The sequence below is a fragment of the Prionailurus viverrinus genome, chromosome X, assembly GCF_022837055.1.
Source record: "Prionailurus viverrinus isolate Anna chromosome X, UM_Priviv_1.0, whole genome shotgun sequence".
Lineage (NCBI taxonomy): Eukaryota > Metazoa > Chordata > Mammalia > Carnivora > Felidae > Prionailurus > Prionailurus viverrinus.
This window is the reverse complement of record NC_062579.1, coordinates 81,117,727-81,139,669: the sequence shown is the minus strand read 5'-3', so window position 1 is coordinate 81,139,669 and position 21,943 is coordinate 81,117,727. Positions and strand designations below refer to the sequence as shown.

General features: G+C 39.9%; 1 protein-coding gene across 3 annotated transcripts in view; it reads right to left on the bottom strand.

Annotated features, from left to right (window-relative positions):
• Positions 1-21,943, bottom strand: part of MID2 (midline 2) — a 146,794-nt gene that overhangs the window by 107,145 nt on the left and 17,706 nt on the right. The gene's annotated exons all lie outside the window — the stretch shown is intronic.

The window sequence follows — 21,943 nt, the reverse complement described above, 5'->3', positions numbered from 1 at the left end:
CACAAATAATTGTCACATAGTGTGGTAAGTGCAATGGTAGAGGTAAACCAAAAGAACAGAAGGGGAACACATAACATGGCCTAAGATGAGGTGGGGAGGGGAGGGGAGGGAATGTACTAATTCAAACCTAGGCTATAGGAATAGAAATCAAGTATGTGGAACCAGGGAGGAAATAGTGTGGGTCTACTCTGCATGGTCAAACTGCTCAAACAACATTTCAATCAGTGAGTCAAATTGGATTATTCAATAAATGCCAGCAGTTTGGAAAGAATAAAGCTGAACCTCAGGAATGACTGAAGGAACAGGGAAGATTTAACCCAGATAAAGGAAGACTATAAGGGATTTGATGGTTTACTTCAAATATTTGAAGTGGTCTGTCATGGGTTGAATTGTGTCCCTCCAAAACGTATGTTGAAGTCCTAACCCCTGGAATGTCAGAATGTGGCCTTAGTTTTTTTTTTTTTAATTTTTATTTATTTTTTAGAGACAGAGAGCATGAGTAGGGGGAGGTGCAGAGAGAGTGGGGGGGGGGGGCGCGGATAGAAGATCCAAAGCAGGCTCTGTGCTGACAGCAGAGAGCCCAACATAGGGCTTGAACCCATGAACTGCAAGATCATGACCTGAGCCGCAGTTGGATGCTCAGCCGACTGAGCCACCCAGGCGCCCATGGCCTTAGTTTTTAATGGAGTCTTTGCAGATGCAACTAGTTCAGATGAGGTCATATTAGCATGAGGGGGCTGCTTAATCCAATATGACCAATGTCCTTACAAGAAGAGGGAAATCTGGCCCCAGACACAGAGGAAAGACAGCCATGTGCAGACAGAGCTCAAGATTGGAGTTGCACTTCCACAAGCCAAAGAACAGGAGCCCCCAGAATCTGGAAGAGACAAGGAGGCATTCTACCCTAGAGCCTTCAAAGAAAACAGCCCTGCAAGGACCTTGATTTCAGACGTCTAGTCTCCAGAACTGAGATATAAGTTTCTGTTGTTTAAAGCTACCTTGTTTGTGGTACTTTGTCACAGCAGCCACAGGACACTAATACAGGCTGTCATGGAGCAGAGGGAGTAGATTTGTCCTGTGTAAAGACCCAGTGGAAAGAACAGAGAGACAGAAGTACTTTTTTATGTTGAATGGAAACCTAGTAGTCATGCTATCGAAAGGTAAAATGAGCTGCTGTGGGAGCTGATAAGCTCCCCATCACTGAAGGTCCAGCCTTGATATTTGTGAGACAGAAATAATAATAGTAATAATACTACTAATAATACAACTTCCACTCATATCCTGATTTTAACAAGCCAACTTCAAAAAGATGCTTATGTGGGGCACCTGGGTGGCTCAGTTGATTGAGCATCTGACTTCAGTTCAGGTCATGATCTCACAGTTCGTGGGCTCAAGCCCCGCATCAGGCTCTGCGCTGACAGCTGGAGCCTTGAGCCTGCTTCAGATTCTGTCTCCCTCTCTCTCTCTCTCTGTCTCTCCACTGCTCACATTATCTTTCTCTCTCAAAAATAAATAAACATTTTAAAAAATTAAAAAAAAACAAAAAGATGCTTATGAGATCACTGGAGATATTTGAATGATGATTGGGCATTTGATTATATTAAGGATTTTGTGTTAAAGTTTTAGGTGAGAATAATGGCATAATGGTCACAATGAGAGAGAGAGGTCTTATCTTTTAGTAATACACACTGAAGTATTTATGGAGGAAATGATATGGGTGTTTAGTATTTCCTTTAAAATAACCCACGGGGTGCCTGAGTGGCTCAGTCAGTTAAGCATCTGACTTCAGCTAAGGTAATGATATCATGGTTCGTGAGTTCAAGCCTCGTGTCAGGCTCTGTGCTGATGTCACAGAGCCTGGTGCCTGCTTCGGATTCTGTGTCTCCCTCTCTGTCTGCCTCTCCCTTGCTTTCGCGCGCTCTCTCTCTCTCTCTCTCTCTCAAAGATAAATAAACATTAAACAAAATTTTATATAAAATAAAATAATCCAGAGGAGGGAGAAATGAGTTGGTGTACACATGGAACATGACTGGCCATTTGTTGATAATTGTTGAAACTGGGAGATGGATACATGGAGGTTCACTTATACTATCCTCTCTACTTTGTATGTGTTTGAAATTTTCCATAAGCAAATCTTTTTATGTTTGTTTGTTTGTTTGTTTGTTTGTTTGTTTTGAGAAAGAGAGCAAGCAGGGGAGGAGCAGAGAGAGAAAGAGAGAGAATCCCAAGCATACTCCACTCTGTCAGGGCAGATCCTGATGTGGGCCTCGAACTCAAGAACGGTGAGATCATGACCTGAGCCAAAATCAAGAGTCAGATGCTTAACTTATTGAGCCACCCAGGCACCCCTCCATAAGCAAATATTTAAAGAGAGAGAGAGAGAGAGAGAGAGAAAGAGAGAGAGAGAAGCTACAAGCTACTAAGTACTGAGGACTACAACATCCAGGAACCATGCAAAGTGCTTTTAAAGCATTATCTAATTTAATGTCTCATAACACATAAAAAAAGACAAATAAAAAGTGACATATTCTTGTATGAGAAGGCACAGTACTGTTAAAAGATGTTCTCTTTGAATTAGTCTTCAAAATCAAGATGAGGAGAAAGTTCAATTTGTTTGGATTGCTCAAATTTTCAAAAGAATCTATCTGTGTCAATTTGTATACCTAAAAAAAATCTCCACCACAGCCCAATGAGGTCCTTAACACACTGAGACACCCAGGAGCCCCTCCACTGCTCTGTGCTTTTAAGGCCCTTGATGTTCAAAGTGTGGGCTGAGGACCAGCAGCATAGTATTATAGGAGAGTTTCCTAGAAATGCAGAACTTCAGGACCCCTACCCAGACTGAGTAAAATTCTACATTAAAGTTTAAAAAGAATTGTATATCCTATACTGCTATCCAGGGTATTTAGGCACTGGCAGGATGACTAGACCCCATCAAAGTTTCTAAACTGATCTCCGATTATACTGCATTGTACCTCTAGGATGGACCTGCAAGTCTGTATATGTACAGGCTCCCTTGGATGAGCTACCAGAGATGGGAAGTACTGGAAAATGAAACCTATAAAAATCTTTTTCAACTCTCAGATTCTCTAATTCCTGATAAGTTCACAGGAGAGGATGAAGAACTCAGGTATGTGCATCTGTGGAAAATTACTTTCCTGTTCATTGAAGACAGTCATTTAGAAGGGACTTTAAGGGGTGCCTGGGTGGCTCAGTCAGTTGAGTGTCTGACTCTTGATCTCAGCTCAGGCTGTGATCTCACAGTTTGTGGGTTCAAGCCCCACATCAGGCTCTGCATTGATGGTGTGGAGCCTGCTTCGGATTCTGTCTCTCCTTCTCTCTGCCCCTCACCTGCTTGTTCTCTCTGTCTCTGTCTCTGTCTCTGTCTCTCTCTCTCTCCAAATAAATAAATAAACTTTAAAAAATAGAAGGGACTGTAAGTTTTCTTCTGAGGAAATATAAGCTTTGAGGAATGAAAATGAAGTCCACATGGACAGAATGAGAGGATTAGCAAATATATAAAAATACACGGATGGTTGATATATAAATCTTACATTTTATTTCAAGGAATTGTCATTGTGTGTATATATAGATACACACAATAAAATAAGATACATACCTGTGACTACAAAGGTCACAAAAGCAATTAAACCAATTTAATTGGTTTTCACTACTGTCATATGTAAATCATATTCATTATACCAGAGTCTATGTTTTTTTCTTTTTCTTTATTTTTGAAATATTATTGACATGCAATGTTATGTTACTTTCAAGTGTACAATGTATTAATTACATTGTATTAATTACAATGTATTAATCCTATATATTACTTGGTGGTCACCATGGTAAGTGTAGTCACCACCTGTCTACCATGCAACATTGCTACAATATTATTGACTCTTTCCCTATGCTGTACCTTTAATCTCCATGACTTATTTATTTTATAACTGGAAGGTTTTACTTCTTAATCCCCTTCATCTATTTCCACCATCCCCCTACCTACTTCCCCTCTGGCAACCACCAGTTTGTTCTCTGTATTTCAGGGTCTGTTTGGTTTGTTGGTTTGTTCATTTGTCTTGTTTTTTTAGATTCCATATGTAAGTGAAATCATGTGATACTTGCCTTTTTCTCTCATGTGATATTTGCCTTTTTCTCTCTGATTTAGTGCACTTAGCATAATGCCCTCTAGGTCCATCCATGTTGTTCCAAATGGCATAATTTCATTTCTTTTATGGATGAGAGTTTGTTTTTGTTTTTGTTTTTGTTTTTTGATGTATACTGAGTCCTTGTCCTCAAAGAGTCCACAGTCTAGTAGGGGAAATACAAGTGAACAGACAATTACAATAACGTGTGGCAAAGTACTGAAATATGAGAACTACAAGCTGCTATAAAGCATATAGGATGGGTTCCTAATAGGCAGTGGAAGTGAGAGGAGGGCAGTCAGGGGAAGATGAGTCTTAAAAGCAGTGTAGACATTATTCAGTGGAAAAAGGGCATTTCAAAAAGATGGCAAAGAGAATATGGTAACTGCAATGAATGGATAATATTGTAGGCAGATAGGTTGGGTGTAGAGTAGAATAAAGAGAAGAGGCTGATGAGATACTCTGAAAGTAGATCACAAAGGACTCTATGCAACATTCCAAGGAATATATGGATATTACCCAGAAGCTGTGGGCAACCTCTGAATGGTTTTTGATAGGGGACCACCACGATGAAATTTGCATTTTAGAAAAGTTACTCAGGTAGCTATGAGAGGGGTGGACCCAAAAGGGTTGAGACTGAAGCAGAACAGCTGTTGGAAACAACTAAAATGTATTAAGAAAAATAGAGAGGAGGGGCGCCTGGGTGGCTCAGTCAGTTGAGCGTCCGCTCTTGATCTCGGCTCAGGTTATGAACTCAGAGTTCATGAATTCGAGCCCCGCATCGGGCTCTGTGCTAATAGTGTGGAGGCTGCTTGGGATTCTCTCTCTCCCTCTCTCTCTCTCTCTGGTCTTCCCCTGCTCACTCTCTCTCAAAACAAACAAACAAACAATCAAACTTAAAAAAAAAGAAAGATAAAGAGGATAAAAAGAACACAGATATAAAAGAGATTTAGAACTTTGAGTAGAACTTTGTGGCAAAATAAATGAAGAAGGGTGAGTCAGGTCAGTCTGACTGGGTACCTGGGGGATGGTGGTGTCACTATCTGGGGAGGGAATACAGAAAGAGGATCAGACTTTGGGGGAAAATGTAGATGGGGAAATGTTGGGGGAGGATAATAAGATCAGTTTGGGACATGCTGAGTTGGAGGAGTCTGTGGAATAACAAGGCAGAATAATTGAGTAGACAAATGGCTGGGCAGATGAGGAGCTCAGATAAGGATTGAAGACATGGGTGTGGAAATCATGAGCATGAACGATGAAATTATGGGAGCAGATAAGTACACCCAGGAAGAGATGGGCTGGAGACAGAGCCCCGAGGAACATCAACATTTAAGGAATGGCAGAGGAAGAGGTGCCAGGGAAGGAGCCCAGGAAGGAGAGAAGAGGAGCAGCCTGAGTGGTAAAAAAAGAATAGTGTAGTGTCATGGAGCTAAGTGTATTCATTTTCTATTGCTATTGTATTGTATAGTAGTCCCCCCAATCTGTGGTTTTGCTTTCTGCTATTTCGACCACAGTCCAGAAGCATATGTTCCCTCTTCTGACATACAGTCAGAAAGAAAGTCAATAGTTGCCTAATGCTATGTCACAAAGCCTACTTCATTCACCTCACTCCATCTCATCACATAGGCATGTTATCATCTCACATCATTACAGGAAGAAGGGTGAGTACAGAACAATAAGATATTTTGAGAGGGAGACCACATTCACATAACTTTTATTATAGTATGTTGCTGTAATTGTTCTGTTTTCTTAATAGTTACTGTTGTTACTCTCACTGTACTTCATTTATAAATTAAACTTTATCCTAGGTATGTAGGTACAGGCAAAATCAGTAAATGTAAGAGTTAGTACTATCTGTGGCTTTAGGCATCCACTGGGGCTCTTTGAATATATCCCTTGCACATAAGGAGGGGATTTCTATTTTTATTCTGTTAGTTATCAAACTGCCACAAACTCAGTGCCTTCAAACAACACATTTATTATCTTATATCCCTGGAGGTCAGAAATCTCAAATCAGTCTTGGGGTTGCCTGGGTGGCTCAGTTGGTTAAGCATCCGACTCTTGATTTTGGCTCAGGTCATGAACTCATAGTTTGTGGGATCAAGTCCCGCATCATAAGGCTTGGTGCTAAGGCCCAGAGCCTGCTCAAGATTCTGTGTCTCCCTCTCTCTCTCTGCCCCTCCCCCACTCATGCACACACTCTCTCTCAAAAATAAATCATTTTTTAAAAATTAAAAAAATAAAATCAATTCCACTAGGCTAAAGCTAAGATGTCAACAGGGCCGGTTCTTTCTAGAGGCTCTAGGGAACAATCCATTTGCTTGCCTTTGCCAGCTTTGAGAGACCACCTACATTCCTTGGCTCATGATCACTTCCTCCATCTTCAAAGAGAGCAGCATAGTATTGTCTCCTTCACTATCTCTGCCTCTGTCATCACATCATCTTTTCTAACTGCTCCCCTTCTTTCTTATAAAGAACTTTCTGATTACATTGGGTCTATCTAAACAATCTAGGATAACCTCCCCATCTCAAGATCCTTAACTCAATCACATCTGCAAAGTCCTTTTTTCCATATTAGGCAATATATTCGTAAGTTCTAGGAATTGGAACTTGAACATCTTTGTGGGGGGCATTATTTTACCTACTGCACTAAGGAAGTGGTGAGTTTCAAGAAGGAGGAGTTTCAGCAGAGTCATACACAGAGGAGAGGTCAAGGAAGATCAGGGCCAGAGTGAAAATACTGAGGAGTCTTGTCAGATATTATGCCCCTGTGGGAAGTACAGTAACTTGAGGGCTTTGGTTTTGGTTTTTTTGTTTGTTTGTTTGTTTGTTTGAGCACAGAGTGTTGTATTAGTTTCAGGTGTACAATATAGTGTTCAACACTTTCATATAACACCCTATGTTCATTCCTACAATTGCACTCCTTAATCCCCATCACCTGTTTAACCCATCTTCCCACCCACCTCCCCTTTGGTAACCATCAGTTTGTTCTCTATAGTTAAGAGTCTGTTTCTTGGGGAACCTGGGTGGCTCAGTTGGTTGAGTGTCCGACTCTTGATTTTGGCTCAGGACATGATCTCACAGTTTGGGAGTTTGAGCCCCGCATCAGGCTTTATGCTGACAGCACATTAGCCTGCTTGGGATTCTGTCTTTCCCTCTCTCTGCCCCTCCCCTGCTCCCTCTCACTCTCTGTCTCTCTCTCTCTCTCTCTTAAAAATAAATAAATAAATAAAATTTAAAAAATAGTCTTTTTCTTGCTTTGTCTCACTCTTATTTTTTTCCCTTTGCTTGTTTTTTTTTATTTCTTAAATTCCACATATGAGTGAAATTATGTGGTATTTGTCTTTCTCTAACTGACTTATCTTGCTTAGCATTCTGTTATAGCTCCATCCATGTCATTGCAAATGGCAAGATTTCATTCCTTTTTATGGCTGGATAATATTCCATGGTGTGATGGTGTGTGTGTGTGTGTGTGTGTGTGTGTGTGTGTGTGTATGAGAGAGAGAGAGTAAATAATGTTGCTGTAACATAGGAGTGCATGTATCCCTTTGAATTAGTTTTCTTATATTATTTGGGGAAATATCCAGTAGTGTGATTGCTGGATCATAAGATAGTTCTATTTTTAACTTTGTACTCAACACTCAAAAAACAAATAATCCAATTAAAAATGGGCATAAGACATGAACAGACATTTCTGCAAAGAAGACAAACAGATGGCCCACAGACACGTGAAAAGATGCTCATCATCACTTATCATTAAGGGCTTTGGTTTTGATGATTCAACACACTCGCCAGCAGACACTCGGGCCCACATAGGATGACAACTCTCAAGCAAACAGGCCCCATGCCAACCAGCCTCCTCCAGGAAACGTCTAGCTTAAAACTGAGAGGAGACTCAGCAACACTTCAAGCCACAAAAGTCTCCTGAGTTCTGGTCTAGTCCTGACATAACCCTGAAGCCTTGAGACTTGAAAGTAAGGATATGCCCATGAGCTGAGATCCCCACAACATGGACTATGGGCTCCTGGGGTTCTGGAATCTTTACCCCAATATGTACCTTCTTAAACCAATACTATAAACACAACTACTATCTTGGGGTTTTCCATATTCCCAAAAACTGGAGACTGACTTCATACTCGGGATTATCAGAATTACTAGCAAATTTGAGTGGTTCATAACCTTTCCCCAATTCTGCAGGCTGTCTAATATTTAAGAATATGTACATTGGCTCTATGGAAGAAAGGATAAGAATCTACACTTATATGTTCTAGATATATATTCTATCAAAAAATAGAAGAAATCAAATTGCACAGCCCAGAGGAAAAAAAAAAGAAAGAAGGAGCAGTTTCAACACAGTCAGACACACAGGAGAGATCAAGGAAGATCAGGACGAGAGTAAGCTTTGGATTTAGCAATTACAAAAATCTGTGTCCTTGGTAAGAATAATTTTGGCAAATTGGTAGAACCAAAGCCAAAGTATAGTACATAAAGAAGGGATTATAATATATTGTGGATAATGGGAGTCAGATTATCTTACTGTTGGTGAAGAAAATTAAAATATGGAAAAGGAGAAGGACAGAATGAATTCTGTGGTATTGAATTGGAATTGAACCACCAGTGTGCTTTTATGGTTTTTAATATAGATAGATACAGAAATAGATCTAGCTGCAATGCAGGTATTCATTTATGCACATTATATGCATATACATATGTGTGTAGGTGTATATACATACATCTATTTCATAGTTCTGTGATGCTCTACAGGCAATGAGCACAATAAACACCCAGATCTTCATTCCTAAATGACATTCTTCACCAAAAGGAACAAGATTCCTTGGAGATATGACTAATTTCAGGACTAGGATAAGGAGTAAGATGAGCTGGGACTATCTTGTTTGTGAAAAAAAGTAACAAACTACTCAAGGAGTGAAGGAGCATGTCAAATTGATACCTTAGCCAGCATGAAGAGACTTCTGCTGGCCAAATCTGGAAAATTTGAGCATTAAAATAAAGTATCATAATAAAAGATGATAAGCCTTTGCAAAATATAGGAATCTTTAAGTTCACACAGATAGAAATAAACAAATGGAAGAGAAGAGAAAGGTCATCTTTACAATAATAATAAATGTAGGAGGGGTGCCTGGGTGGCTCAGTTGGTTAAGCGTCTGACTTCAGCTCAGGTCATGATCTCACAGTTTGTGGGTTCGAGCCCCGTGCCAGGCTCTGTACTGACAGCTCAGAGCCTGGAGCCTGCTTCAGATTCTGTGTCTCCCTCTCTTTCTGCCCCTCCCCTGCTCATGCTCTGTCTCAAAAATAAAAACATTTTTTAAAAACTGTAGGAGAACTGGTAAAATTAGCAGGGGGGGAGAGCATTTGGCCACCACTTGTTTGGAGTCATCAGTGTATTCCAAAACTAGCAGAAGAAAGTTTGAGGAGTAAAGATATTTATATATAGTTTTGAAGTGTCTCCCTACTAGATAACTATTAGTAGAATAGGAAAAAATATAGTAACTTTATAATGGAGAAACCCAGCAAATGGGATCTTAACCAAGTGATCAAAGTTAACGTGACCAGCAACAGGTCAAATCAACATCCTGAGGAGATAGCACTTCTGTGACGTTCCTTCCACAAGTGCATAATCTAAATCTAATCATGAGGAAAATGCAGATACTCTCACATGGAAAGACACTCCATAAAATAGCTGGTGCATACTCTGCAAAATGGACAACGTCAGGAAACACAGGACTGTAGAACTATTTCAGATTAAAAGAGACATGAAAGCTGAGTGCTACTCATGAACCAAAATTTCTTGCTATAGAGGACATCACTGAGTCAACACATTCAGTGAAAACTGATTTAGGAATTAGGTCTGTAGCTTAGTAAATTCCTGATTTTGATCATCATGCCTCGGTTGTGTAAGACAATGTCCTTGTTATTAGAAAATATATTCTGAAGTATCAAAGGTAAATAGCATCATGCCTGCAACTTACTCTCAAGTGGTTCAGAATAAAAGAGTGTGTGTGTGTGTGTGTGTGTGTGTGTGTGTGTGTGTGAAAGAGAGAGACAGAGAGAGAAACAGAGGGGGGGAGGAGGGGGGAATGAAGGAGGAGGAGCTGGGGGTGAGAGAAAAGGATGAAGAAATGTGGTAAGATGTTAACATTTGGGGAATCTGGGTAAAAGGCAAAATGAGTTTTTCTTTAAATCTCATTGCAAGTTTTCTGTAAGTTTGAAATTAGATCAAGGTGATAAAGAATTAAAAGAGAAATAAAGAAGTGATTCTGAGATGAAGAAGTGGTGACAGCAATGCCTTCTCCACTAGTTTTACTTTACTTTCAATGAGTTTGCCCGTGAGGACAAGCCCAGATGAAGGACAGTGGTGGTAATGGTTGCAGCCACTGCTGTTATACAGATGGGACAGATGTGTGCCAGTTCAGATCCTCAGGGGAAACATTGAGTAGAAATAGGGTAAAGATACAGAAGAGAGGGGATGTTGCTGGCATGGGGCACATTTGTGGAGCTCCACATTGATGGTGCATTAGTCTTAGGAGAACAGATTAGATCCCACTTAAGGAAGAAACGGTGGTATTGTGCATATATAAGTAAGTTTGTATGTAAGGAGCTGGTGTGAGAGATTGCCCTCCTGATAGCCGATGGCCTTTGATGGTAGGAAGCAAAGTCATGCACAAAGCGTGAGGAGAGAGGTACTTACTTCAGAAAGTAGTATATAGCCAAAATAACTGTTCTGAGGAATGAGAGAGGGAGCTAATTAGGGAAATGGTGAATTACCCAGTATTGCAGAGGGTCCAGCTGAGGTTCAGAGTAGTTAGAGTCCAAACACAAAAACCAGCTTCTTTGGAAAAGAGCAAACACACTGATTGACTCACACTCAGTAGATGATGTTGTCCTCCTACTCCACAAAGTTAGTGCTTCAGCATTCACATGGATGAACCACCAGATTCTCAGTTCCTCGACCTAGCCATCTCCCATGCTTTTTTTTTTCCTTCACTCCAACTCAGCCACCTATTCCTATGGCTACCCCTGGACATTATCATCACCAACATCCTACCACCTCTGCCATTTTTATTTGAAATGTCACACTCCTCTGCCAACCATCCTTACCACCGATACACACACACACACACACACACACACACACACACACACACCCTCTCCAAGACCTCCTATCTGTTGGCCATCACTCTTCACAATATCCATCAGCCTCCATTCTGACTTTATTTCATTCCTTAGCCAGTCCTGAATCCATGTTTCATCCTTGCAAATACAGTCAATTCCCTTGGTCATCTCTCCCTCTGTTGAAACTCTCTTTCTGGCCAAACTCCAATCTCGAATGACCTCTGCCATTTGCCTTCTTGGAGACTTCACCCAAGCAGGTGGCTGAATAGTGCAGGGGGGTATCACATGACTAAGTTGATCAGTTTTGCTTTAAGTTTGCAGACTTAAACTTTGAAAGGGCACTCAAGTCCATCCATTGTGCTCTGAATCCCGTCCCTTTTCTTTACCTCAAGGAATCTTCTTCAGTTATCTCCTTCCTCTTCTGCAACACCAATCCTTACCTCTCCTTAGGATCATTTCCATCAAAGATCAAGTGTGTTCTAATTCTGCTGATCTTAAAAATATACACTCTCCCTTGTCCATATATCCAACTCCCATCCCATTTATCTATTCCTGTTGATAGCCAACTTTTCATATATACAGCTCTCTACATATGCTGTCTCCACTTCTTGCCTTCCCATTCAATCCTCAATCCATTGCAATCAGACCTCCACCTCTACCATTCTACCAAAACAGCTCTTGTCACCAATGACCTAGATATTGCCAAATGTAATAGGCACTTACCTGTCCTCATTTTACTCATGCTGTCAGCAACATTTAGCACTGTTGGCCACTCCTTCCACTTGAAATACATTTCTCTCTTGCCTTTCTTGACACCACAGTCTTGTGGTTTTCCTCCTAACTTCTTGGCCACCATTCACTATGTTTTGCTATCTGTTCTTCCTTTAGTTAATTTTTAAATATTGATATTCTTCGGTGATCTGTCTTATACCTTCTTCCCATTTCATGCTATATTCTTTCACTGGGTAATCTCAGCCATTCCCCTAAATCTAAGTGCCCTTTTTCCTGGCAACCCCCAAATAAATCTCCCAGTTAGGAGTTCTCCTATGGGTTCCTGTTGTCCACTTGACGCCTATATACAGATATCATGCAAATATACCACATTTTACATATTCAAAACAGAAGACTGGATTCTCCTAATCATTTCCTTACATTCAGCAGAGAGCACCACCATCACTCCTTTGCCTAAACCAGAAATCTATGTCATCTTTGATTCTTCCTTTTCTCTTATCCTGTGCTTCATGTCTCACTCATCAGCAGGCTGTTTCTTCAAAATGTATCTGAAAGTTAGCCACACTTCTCCATCTTCGTTGTCACCACTGTAACCTGGCTACTTTCAAGGCTAGCCTAGATTGCAATATGACCGAATTTCTCCACTTGCATTTCTCCCCCTCTAATCCTTTCTCCCACAACAGCAAAAGTGACCCTTTCAAAATGAAAGATCACACCACTACATTGTTTTAAAACCTTCGGTGCACCTGGGGAAAAAAATAAAAATTCTTGACCACCTGGCTAGACCTTATGCAATCTAGTCTCTGCCTCTCTGGCCTCATCTTCCTTGTTTTAGCTTCCCTGGTTTTCTTTAAGTGTTTGGAACACACTTAAGTTCCCTCTTTGAGTCAAAGTCTTTGAACTTGATGTTTCTTCTGCCTTGTACACTATTACCACCATTCCTTTGTGTCCTTTAAGTGTGAACTCAAATGTCAACCCCTTAGAGATGACATCCCAGGCTAGTGCCTCTAAACTATGTCCCCTATGTCACTCTTCTTATCCTCTTGTTTGCTTCTTTTGTAGAATCTAACATGATTTATAATTATTCTATAGATTTACTTTTTTTGTCTGTGTCCTTTGGGCAGAATTCAGTAGGGAAGGCTCATCTCTGCTCCACATGGTGTCAGATTGGGCAGCTTGACTGGATCTGGAGTATCCAAGATGGCACCACTCACATGACTGGAGCCTTGGCACTGGCTGCTGACTGGGGCACCTTAATTCTTTTCCTCATGGTCTTTTTTTCCAGCTGGAGAGTTTAGACTTCTCTAAATAGCAACCATGTACTAAGAGGTTAACTGCTAAAACAAAAGCTGTGAGATCTCTTAGGGCCTAGCATTGATGGTTTTACAAATAGTTCTTATCCCATTCTGTTAGTTAAAGCAAATGACAAGACCAGCCCAGATTGGAAAAGAGAGGGGACAACTCTACCTCTTGATCGGAAGAGTAGCAAAGTCACGTTACAAAAAGAACATATTGGATGAGAGGAATTATTACAGTCACAAAATCTATCACACTCAGTATCCAAATGACTTACTCCTTCACCTCTTAAAGATTTTTGCTCACGTGAGACCTACTGAGCATTCTATATTCCATTGCAGTCCAACCTTGCATAGTCCTTATATCTCTTCCTTGATCTATTTGAACACTTCAGAGCTTATCACCATCCAACCTACTTATTTTACTTATTTCTTTTCTGCCCTCTCCTTTGAAAACACAAGTTCCACGAAGGCAGGAATCTTTGTCCATTTTGTTCATTGCTGTATTCTCAAAACCTATAGAGTGGCTGGCACATAGTAGGGACTCAATAATTATTTATTTAATGAATATGAGTTTTAAAACAGTAAAAGTCACGGGGCGCCTGGGTGGCTCAGTCGGTTAAGCGGCCGACTTCGGCTCGGGTCATGATCTCGCAGTCCATGAGTTCGAGCCCCGCGTCGGGCTCTGTGCTGACAGCTCAGAGCCTGGAGCCTGTTTCAGATTCTGTGTCTCCCTCTCTCTCTGACCCTCCCCCGTTCATGCTCTGTCTCTCTCTGTCTCAAAAATAAATAAACGTTAAAAAAAAATAGTAAAAGTCAGGGGCGACTGAGTGGTTCAGTCCATTGAGTGTCTGACTCTTGATTTACCCTCAGGTCATGATCTCATGGTTTGTGGGTTTGAGCCCTGCATCAAACTCTGTGCTGATAGCATGGAGCCTGCTTGGGATTGTCTCTCTCCCTCTCTCTCTGCCTCTCTGGGAATAGCCAGTTAAAGTTCCAAGGGAACTGGTTTTTTAATCTGGAAAATCTGTAAAGATGAAGATTTCACTGGCCAGATACACAAAGAAATCCAAAAGCATCAAGTGGATAGCAAAACTATCTTTCAGAGAGGAGATGATTTAAATGTCGCATTATATATCCATTCCAGCTATCCTTGGATTTAGATCAGAAATTGTTCCAGTGTCCTATCCTTACCCAGACAAGCAGATAGTTCCTCTAGGACAGAATACAGCAAAGAATCCAAATATCGGACTAAATATACATCCCCTCACCCCACAAAGGAAGGTGTTCGTGGTACTAGCACCATAGAAAAACCCATCAAGGAACACAAATCAAAAGAAAATGGGCTGAAGTTGAAAGGGTTGTAGGGAAGGCAAGTCTTAGGTAAGAAGTGTTTAATCGAGCAAAGCCTTCGATATTACTAGAAGAGACACAGATAAAATAGTCTGCCCCCTTTTCTTTGTCCACCTCCAACAAGCTTTTTACTCAGCATGATCTTTTAATGTTTATTTATTTTGAGAGAGAGGGTATGCATGCAAATGGGAGAGGGGCAGAGAGAGAATCCCAAGCAGATTCTGCTCTGTCAGCACAGAGCCCGACTCACGAACCATGAAATCATGACCTGACTCAAAATCAAGAGTCAGACGCTTAACAGACTGAGCCACCCAAGCACCCCTATTCAGCATGATTTTTTTTATTTTGTTTTATTTTTTTAATGTTTATTTATTTATTTATGAGAGACCGTGCAAGCAGGGAAGTTGCATTGAGAGGGGGGAGCAGAGGATCCAAAGCAGGCTCCACACTGACAGCAGAGAGCCCGATGTGAGGCTAGAACTGATGAACCATGGGATCGTGACTGGAGCTGAAGTCAGACACCTAACTGATTAAGCCACTCAGGCACCCCCAGCATGATTTTGTAACAGCTTTTATTGAGCTATGTCACATACCGTACAATTCATCCATTTAAAGCTTTTGGTATATTCACAGACCTGTGCAACCATTACTACAATCAATTTTAAAACATTTTCACCACCCCAAAATGCAACTTCATATGCATTAGCAATCACATTTTCCACTTTCCCCCAAATCCTGGCATTCATCTACTTTCTGTCTTTTATGGATTGGCCTACTGTGAACATTTTATATAAGTGAAATCGTATAATCTGTGATCCTTTTTGACTGGTTTTCTTTCACTTTAGCATAATTTTTTCAAAGTTCGTTCATATTGAGTCATGTATCAGTTCTTCATTCCTTTTTACAGCCAAATAATATTGCTTCATATGGATATATCACATTTGTTTGTCCATTCATCAGTAGATGGACTATGGGTTGTTTCCACGTTTTGGTTATTATAATTTATGGTACTATGAGCTCTCATGTACAAGTTTTTGTGTGGACATGTTTTCATTTCTTTTAGGTATACACTTAAGAGTAGAATTGCTGGGTCATATGGCAATTTTATGTTAACATTTCAAGGAACTCACAGACTATTTTCAAAGCAGCCACACAACTTTATATTCCTATCAGCAACATACAAAGGTTTCAATTTCTCTATATTCTTACCAACGCTTGTTATTATTGGACTTTTTGGTTATAGCTGTCCTAGTGTTTGCAAGCTAGCATCCCATTGTGGTTTTGAGAGCATTTCCCTGATGGCTACTGATGCTGAGCATCTTTTCATGTGCTTATTGACTATGTGTATTTCTTCTTTGGAGAAATATCTATTTACATCCTTTGTCCATTTGTAAGTTGAGTTATTTGGTTTTTATTGTTAATTATAAGACTTCTTTATATATTCTAGATACAAGTCCCTTATTAGATACGTAAATTGCAAAATCTTTCTCCTATTATTTGGATTGTCTTTCTACTTCCTTGTTGGTGTCCTTTGAAACACAAAAGTCTTTAATTTTGATAATATCCAAATTATCTATTTTCCCTTTGGGTATTTGTGCTTTTGGCATCATATCTAAGAAGCCATTGCCTAACCCAAGGTCTTGAAGATGTATGTCTATGTTTTCTTCTAACATGTTTATAGCTTTAGCTTTTTAAGTCTTTGATCCATTTGGAGTTGATTTTTGTACATGGTGTGTGGTAGGGGTCCAACTTTATTCTTTTGCATATGGATATCCAGTTGTCCCAGCACCATTTGTTTAAAAGGCTATTCTTTGGGTAAATACCTACTGGTGCAATGGCTGGATCGTAGGGTAGTTCTATTTTTAACTTTCTGAGGAAACTCCATACTGTTTTCCACAGTGGCTGCACCAGTTTGCATTCCCACCAACAGTGCAAGAGGGCTCCCCTTGCTCCACATCCTTGCCAGCACCTGTTGTTTCTTGTATTGATTTTAGCCATTCTGACAGGTGTGAATGATATTTTATTGTAGTTTTGACTTGTATTCCTCTGATGGTCAGTGATGTTGAGCATCTTTTCATGTGTCTGCTGGCCATCTGGATGTCTTCTTCCCCCCACCCACCTCTCCCCTGGTAACCAACAGTTTGTTCTGTATAGTTAAGAGTCTGTTTCTTGGTTTGCTTCTCTTTTTTCCGCTTTGCTCATTTTATTTTGTTTCTTAAATTCCACATATGAGTGAAATCACATGGCATTTGTCTTTCTCTGACTTATTTCACTTAGTGTAATACTCTGTAGCTCCACCCACGTCTTTGCAAATGGCAAGATTTCATTCATTTTTATGGTTGAGTAATATCCCATTGTACATATATACCACAGCTTCTTTATCTATTCATCAGTCGATGGACACTTGGGCTGTTTCCATAATTTGACTATTGTAGATAATGTTGCTATAAACATTGGCGTGCATGTATCCCTTTGAATTTTTATTTTTGTATTCTTTGGGTAAATATCTAGTAGTGAAACAAACGGATGGTTACCAGAGGGGAAGTGGGTGGGGGATAGGTGAAATAAGTGATAGGGATTAAGGAGGGCACTTGTGATGAGCATAGGGTATTGCATGGAAATGTTGAATCACTATATTGTACACCTGAAACTAATATTACACTGTTATGTTAACTAACTGGAATTTAAATAAAAACTTGTATTTTTTAAAAAAAATTAATGTTTTTTTATTTTTGAGAGAGAGAGAGAGAGAGAGACAGAGCATGAGTGGGGGAGGGGCAGAGTGAGAGAGAGACACACACACAGAAACCTAAGCAGGCTCCAGGCTCTGAGCTATCAGCACAGAGCCTGATGCGAGGCTCGAGCTCAAGAACTGCCAGATCATGACCTGAGCTGAAGTTGGATGTTTAACCAACTAAGCCGCCCAGGTGCCCCTAAATAAAAACTTAGAAAAAAGAAAAAATAAAATGCTATTCTTTCCCCCATTGAATTGTTGTAGTTCCCTTGTCAAAAAAAAATTTGACTGTAAATCGACTTCTGTACTCTCAATTCTATTCCATTGATGTATGTCTATCCTTATGCCAGTACAACAGTCTTGTTTACTATATAGTTTTGTAGTAAGTTTTGAAATCATGAAGTGTGAGTTTTCCAACTTCTTCTCTTTATGATTGTTTTGGTCATTCTATTACATTTCCATATGAATTTGGGGGTCAGCTCATTGATTTCTACAAAAATCAGCTGGGATTTTGATAAGAATTGCATTGAATCTATAGATCACTTTGGGAGTTATTGTCTGTTAGCAATAGTAAAAAGTCTTTCAATCCATGAACCACAGGATATTTTTCAATTTATTTCCATTAATTTCAATTATTTATTTAATTTCTTTCAACAATATTTTGTAGTTTTCAGAGTATACATTTAGCACTTTTTTGTTATATTTTTTCCCTAAATATTTTATTATTTTTGATTTTCTTATACATGAAATTGCTTTTTAAATTTCATTTTGGATTTTTTTATTGATAGTTCATAGAAGTGCAATTGATTTTTGTATATTGATTTTGTATCCTGCAACTTTGCTAAACTATTAGCTCTAATAGTTATTTTTTGTGGACTCCTGGGTTTCTTTTCTTTTCTTTTTTTCTTTTTATTTTTTTAAAAAAATTTTTAATGCTTATTTATTTTTGAGAGATAGAGAGAGACAGAGAGAGAGCGTGAGCACGGGAGGGGCAAAGAGTGAGGGAGACAGAATCTGAAGCAGGCTCCAGGCTCTGAGCTGTCAGCACAGAGCCCAATGTGGGAGCCCACGAACTGCGAGATCATGACCTGAGCCGAAGTCATACGCTTAACAGACTAAGCCACTCAGGCGCCCACTGAGTTTCTTTATATGAGATCATGTCACCTGCAAATAAGAATATTTACACATATTCTTCTCCATTGTAGGTGTCCTTGATTTTATTTTCTTGCCTAATTGTCCTAGCTTAAAACCTCTAGTACAATATTGAATAAAAGTGTCTTGTTCCTGATCTTAGGGGTAAAGCTTTTAGTCTTTCAACACTGAGTATGTTAGCTGTGGGGTTTTCATAGGTGCCCTTTTTACATTTTTTTAATGTTTATTTTTGAGAGAGACAGAGAGTGTGAGTGGGGGAGGGGCAGAGAGAGAAGGAGACATAGAATATGAAGCAGACTCCAGGCTCTGAACTGTCAGCACAGAGCCCTATGCAAGGCTCAAACCCACCAACTGTAATACGATCATGACCTGAGCTGAAGTTGGATGCTTAACCGACTGAGCCACCCAGACGCTCCTATAGATGCCCTTGATCAGAGTGAGGAAGCCCTGTTCTATTCCTAGTTTTTGAGCATTTTTATCATGAAAAGGGTATTGAATTTTTTCAAAAGCTTTTTCTGTGCCTATTGAGATGATCATGTGACTTTTATCCTTTATTCTATTGATGTATTCAGCATGATTTTGAAGAACTTGGTGTATTGTAAAAACTACTGGAGGAATCTTCTAGCCATACAGTATGAACGTTCCTTTACTTAACCAAAAGTATGCTTCACAAGACATTGCTAAATGCTTTCCCTGAATCTAGGAAAAGACATCTTGGGAGCAATACAAGTGGGGCCACTAGGAGGAGGGGTTGAGAGATATGCCAAGATATTCCTCCAGAAACATTATGTAATTAAAAACAAATTCTGGATCCCACGACTTTCAAAATCTCTTTTTCCATTTCAAGGAAGTTGTAAAAGGGAGATCATAAGATGTTGGTAAACTCCATTACTGTATGCAGAGTAAATTATGTTAGCCAGAAATCCATGTCAGATGCTCCTTTTTCTCCCATGAAGTCAAGATAAATATGGCTGGATGGTATTCGTGTTGAGCCTGAGTGATACTGGATATCAAGGCAGAAAGGACAACACATTCAAGAAGCTTGCTTGGGGGAGAGAGAGCTCAGATACGATGTAGCCAGTGGGATAATTTCCAGAGAAAAAGGAATGTCAAAGAGAGGTTTGGACCTAATGGCCTGACTGAAGGTAAGCAAGGGCAGGAGACAATGGAGTACCCTGATGAAGGGCACCAACTTTGACATAGAATCGCTTGCCTTGAACCCCAGCTCTGCTGCCTGCTAGTTGGTGACCTTACTTCTCCAGTCTTCAGTTTCCTCACTTATGTAACAGGCACAGGGTTGTTGTGAATAAATGGGACTGTGTTTTAAAGCCTCACCCAAAGTGCCCAGTGCATAATAGTCATTCTATAAAGAGTTGACATTCCTTTTCCTCTCTTATTCAGGCAAGAATTTTGTTGACCAGAGAAGAGTACCTCAGGTCACAGGGTGAAGGAATCAGGAGTAAGAAACTGATTTTTACTAACTTTCCAGATGTAAGGTCATGAACCCTGGAGATAGATGCTTGAGCTCTCAAGGGAGAAACTTAAATCATTTACATAAGAATAGAATCAAGAAAAAGTATTTGGTATCAGAGTGCTTTCAGCTGCCTGTTAACAAGCTGGCTTACACAATAAAATAATGTCTTATCTCACACAATAGGACATTGAGACACAGTGCGTGCTGCAAGATTAGTTGATTTCAGAAGCTGAATAATTTCTTGAAGGATGCAGTTTCTTCAGTCCCTCCTTTTACCGTTTAAAGTGTCCAGTTCTTCCTGGGGCTAGTTTCTGTTGTGATTATAAGGCTGCTTGTAGCAATCCTTCTATACATACTTATTCACATCCAGTGGGAATGACAGAGACAATCTCTCCTTCACGCATAAACTAAAAATGCTTCATTTCACTTTTACTGGGGTCCCCATTGATCATCGCCCACCCCTGAATTTATAAATAATGATCATCACAGGGTTTGTCAACCTCTGGTCGGCTTAAGCCGGGATTCCTAAACCAATCACCAGCAAGAGGGAGGGAATTGGGACAACTAATTCACACTAATAACGGTGTCTAGGCCTTCTGGGCCCCAGAAGGAGGATGATCACTGCAGTGTGGAGCAGAACCCCCAGGCAACTGGCAATGGAAATGTAGTGTGAGGAACAAACTTTAGTGATTTTAAGCCACGAAAGTTTTTTAGATTGTTACTGCAGTATAACCTGACCTATGTCATGTAACAATAGAAAAAGTAAATAAAGTGTTGGGGTGCCTGGGTGGCTCAGTCGGTTAAGCGTCTGACTTCGGCTCAGGTCATAATCTTACGGTTCATGAGTTCAAGCCCCGCAACGGGCTCTGTGCTGACAGCTCAGAGCCTGGAGCCTGCTTCAGATTCTGTGTCTCCCTCTCTCTCTGCCCCTCCCCCGCTCACATTCTGTCTGTCTCTCTCTCATAAATAAATAAACATTTAAAAAATTAAAAAAAATAAAAACTAAATAAAGTGTAAACTATATTAAGAAGATGGAGAAAAGTTCAAATGTGAGTGTAAGTGAACTAAACACTCATCTATGAAAGCAAGAAGTCAATAGAAGATGTTTAAAATGAAAATAAATAGTATATATAGTCATGGTGTTTTAGAAATATGGAAGAAACTACCAGGAAAGAAATGACAACAACCAAAAAACTTGCTGAAAAAAAATTAAGGGCTCCTGGCTGGCTCAGTTGGTAGAGCATGCGACTCTTGATCCCATAATGAGTTCGAGCCCCACATTGGGTGCAGAGGTTACTTAAAAACAAAATCTTTAAAAAAAAATTAAAAGTTATTGACCAGGGAATAGGCCTGGGATAGGAATAGGTGGAGAAAGATGATTTTTGTTTCATTATAAACTCTTCCATATTTTTCTTAAAATTTTTTTAACATTTATTTATTCTTGAGAGACAGAGAGATCACTAGCGGGAGAAGGGCAGAGAGAGAAGGAGACACAGAATCCGAAGGAGAGTCTAGGCTCTGAACTGTCAGCGCAGAGTCCGATGCAGGGCTTGAACCCACAAATCATGAGATCATGACCTGAGCTGAAGTCAGACACTCAACCGACTGAGCCATCCAGGCACCCCATTTATTCAACATTTACTGAGTGGCTCTACTGTGCAAAGTGCTGGGTATAAAGAAATAAACTAGACACAGTTCTTGCCTTTTTCGTATGTTTTAAAGTAATGTGCTTTTATTCCTTTGATATATATTTGTTAATTTTCCATTTATTTGACTTTATTTGTCAAATATCTTTAAAAAGTCATTTCAGGCCCTGGAAACATGACTATAAAATCCAACTGAAGTCTTCCTGACATGGAAGTTTGGTTGACTTGGATCTTACATACCTCATTTATTCCTAAAGAACACTTCACTTTTGACCACCAGA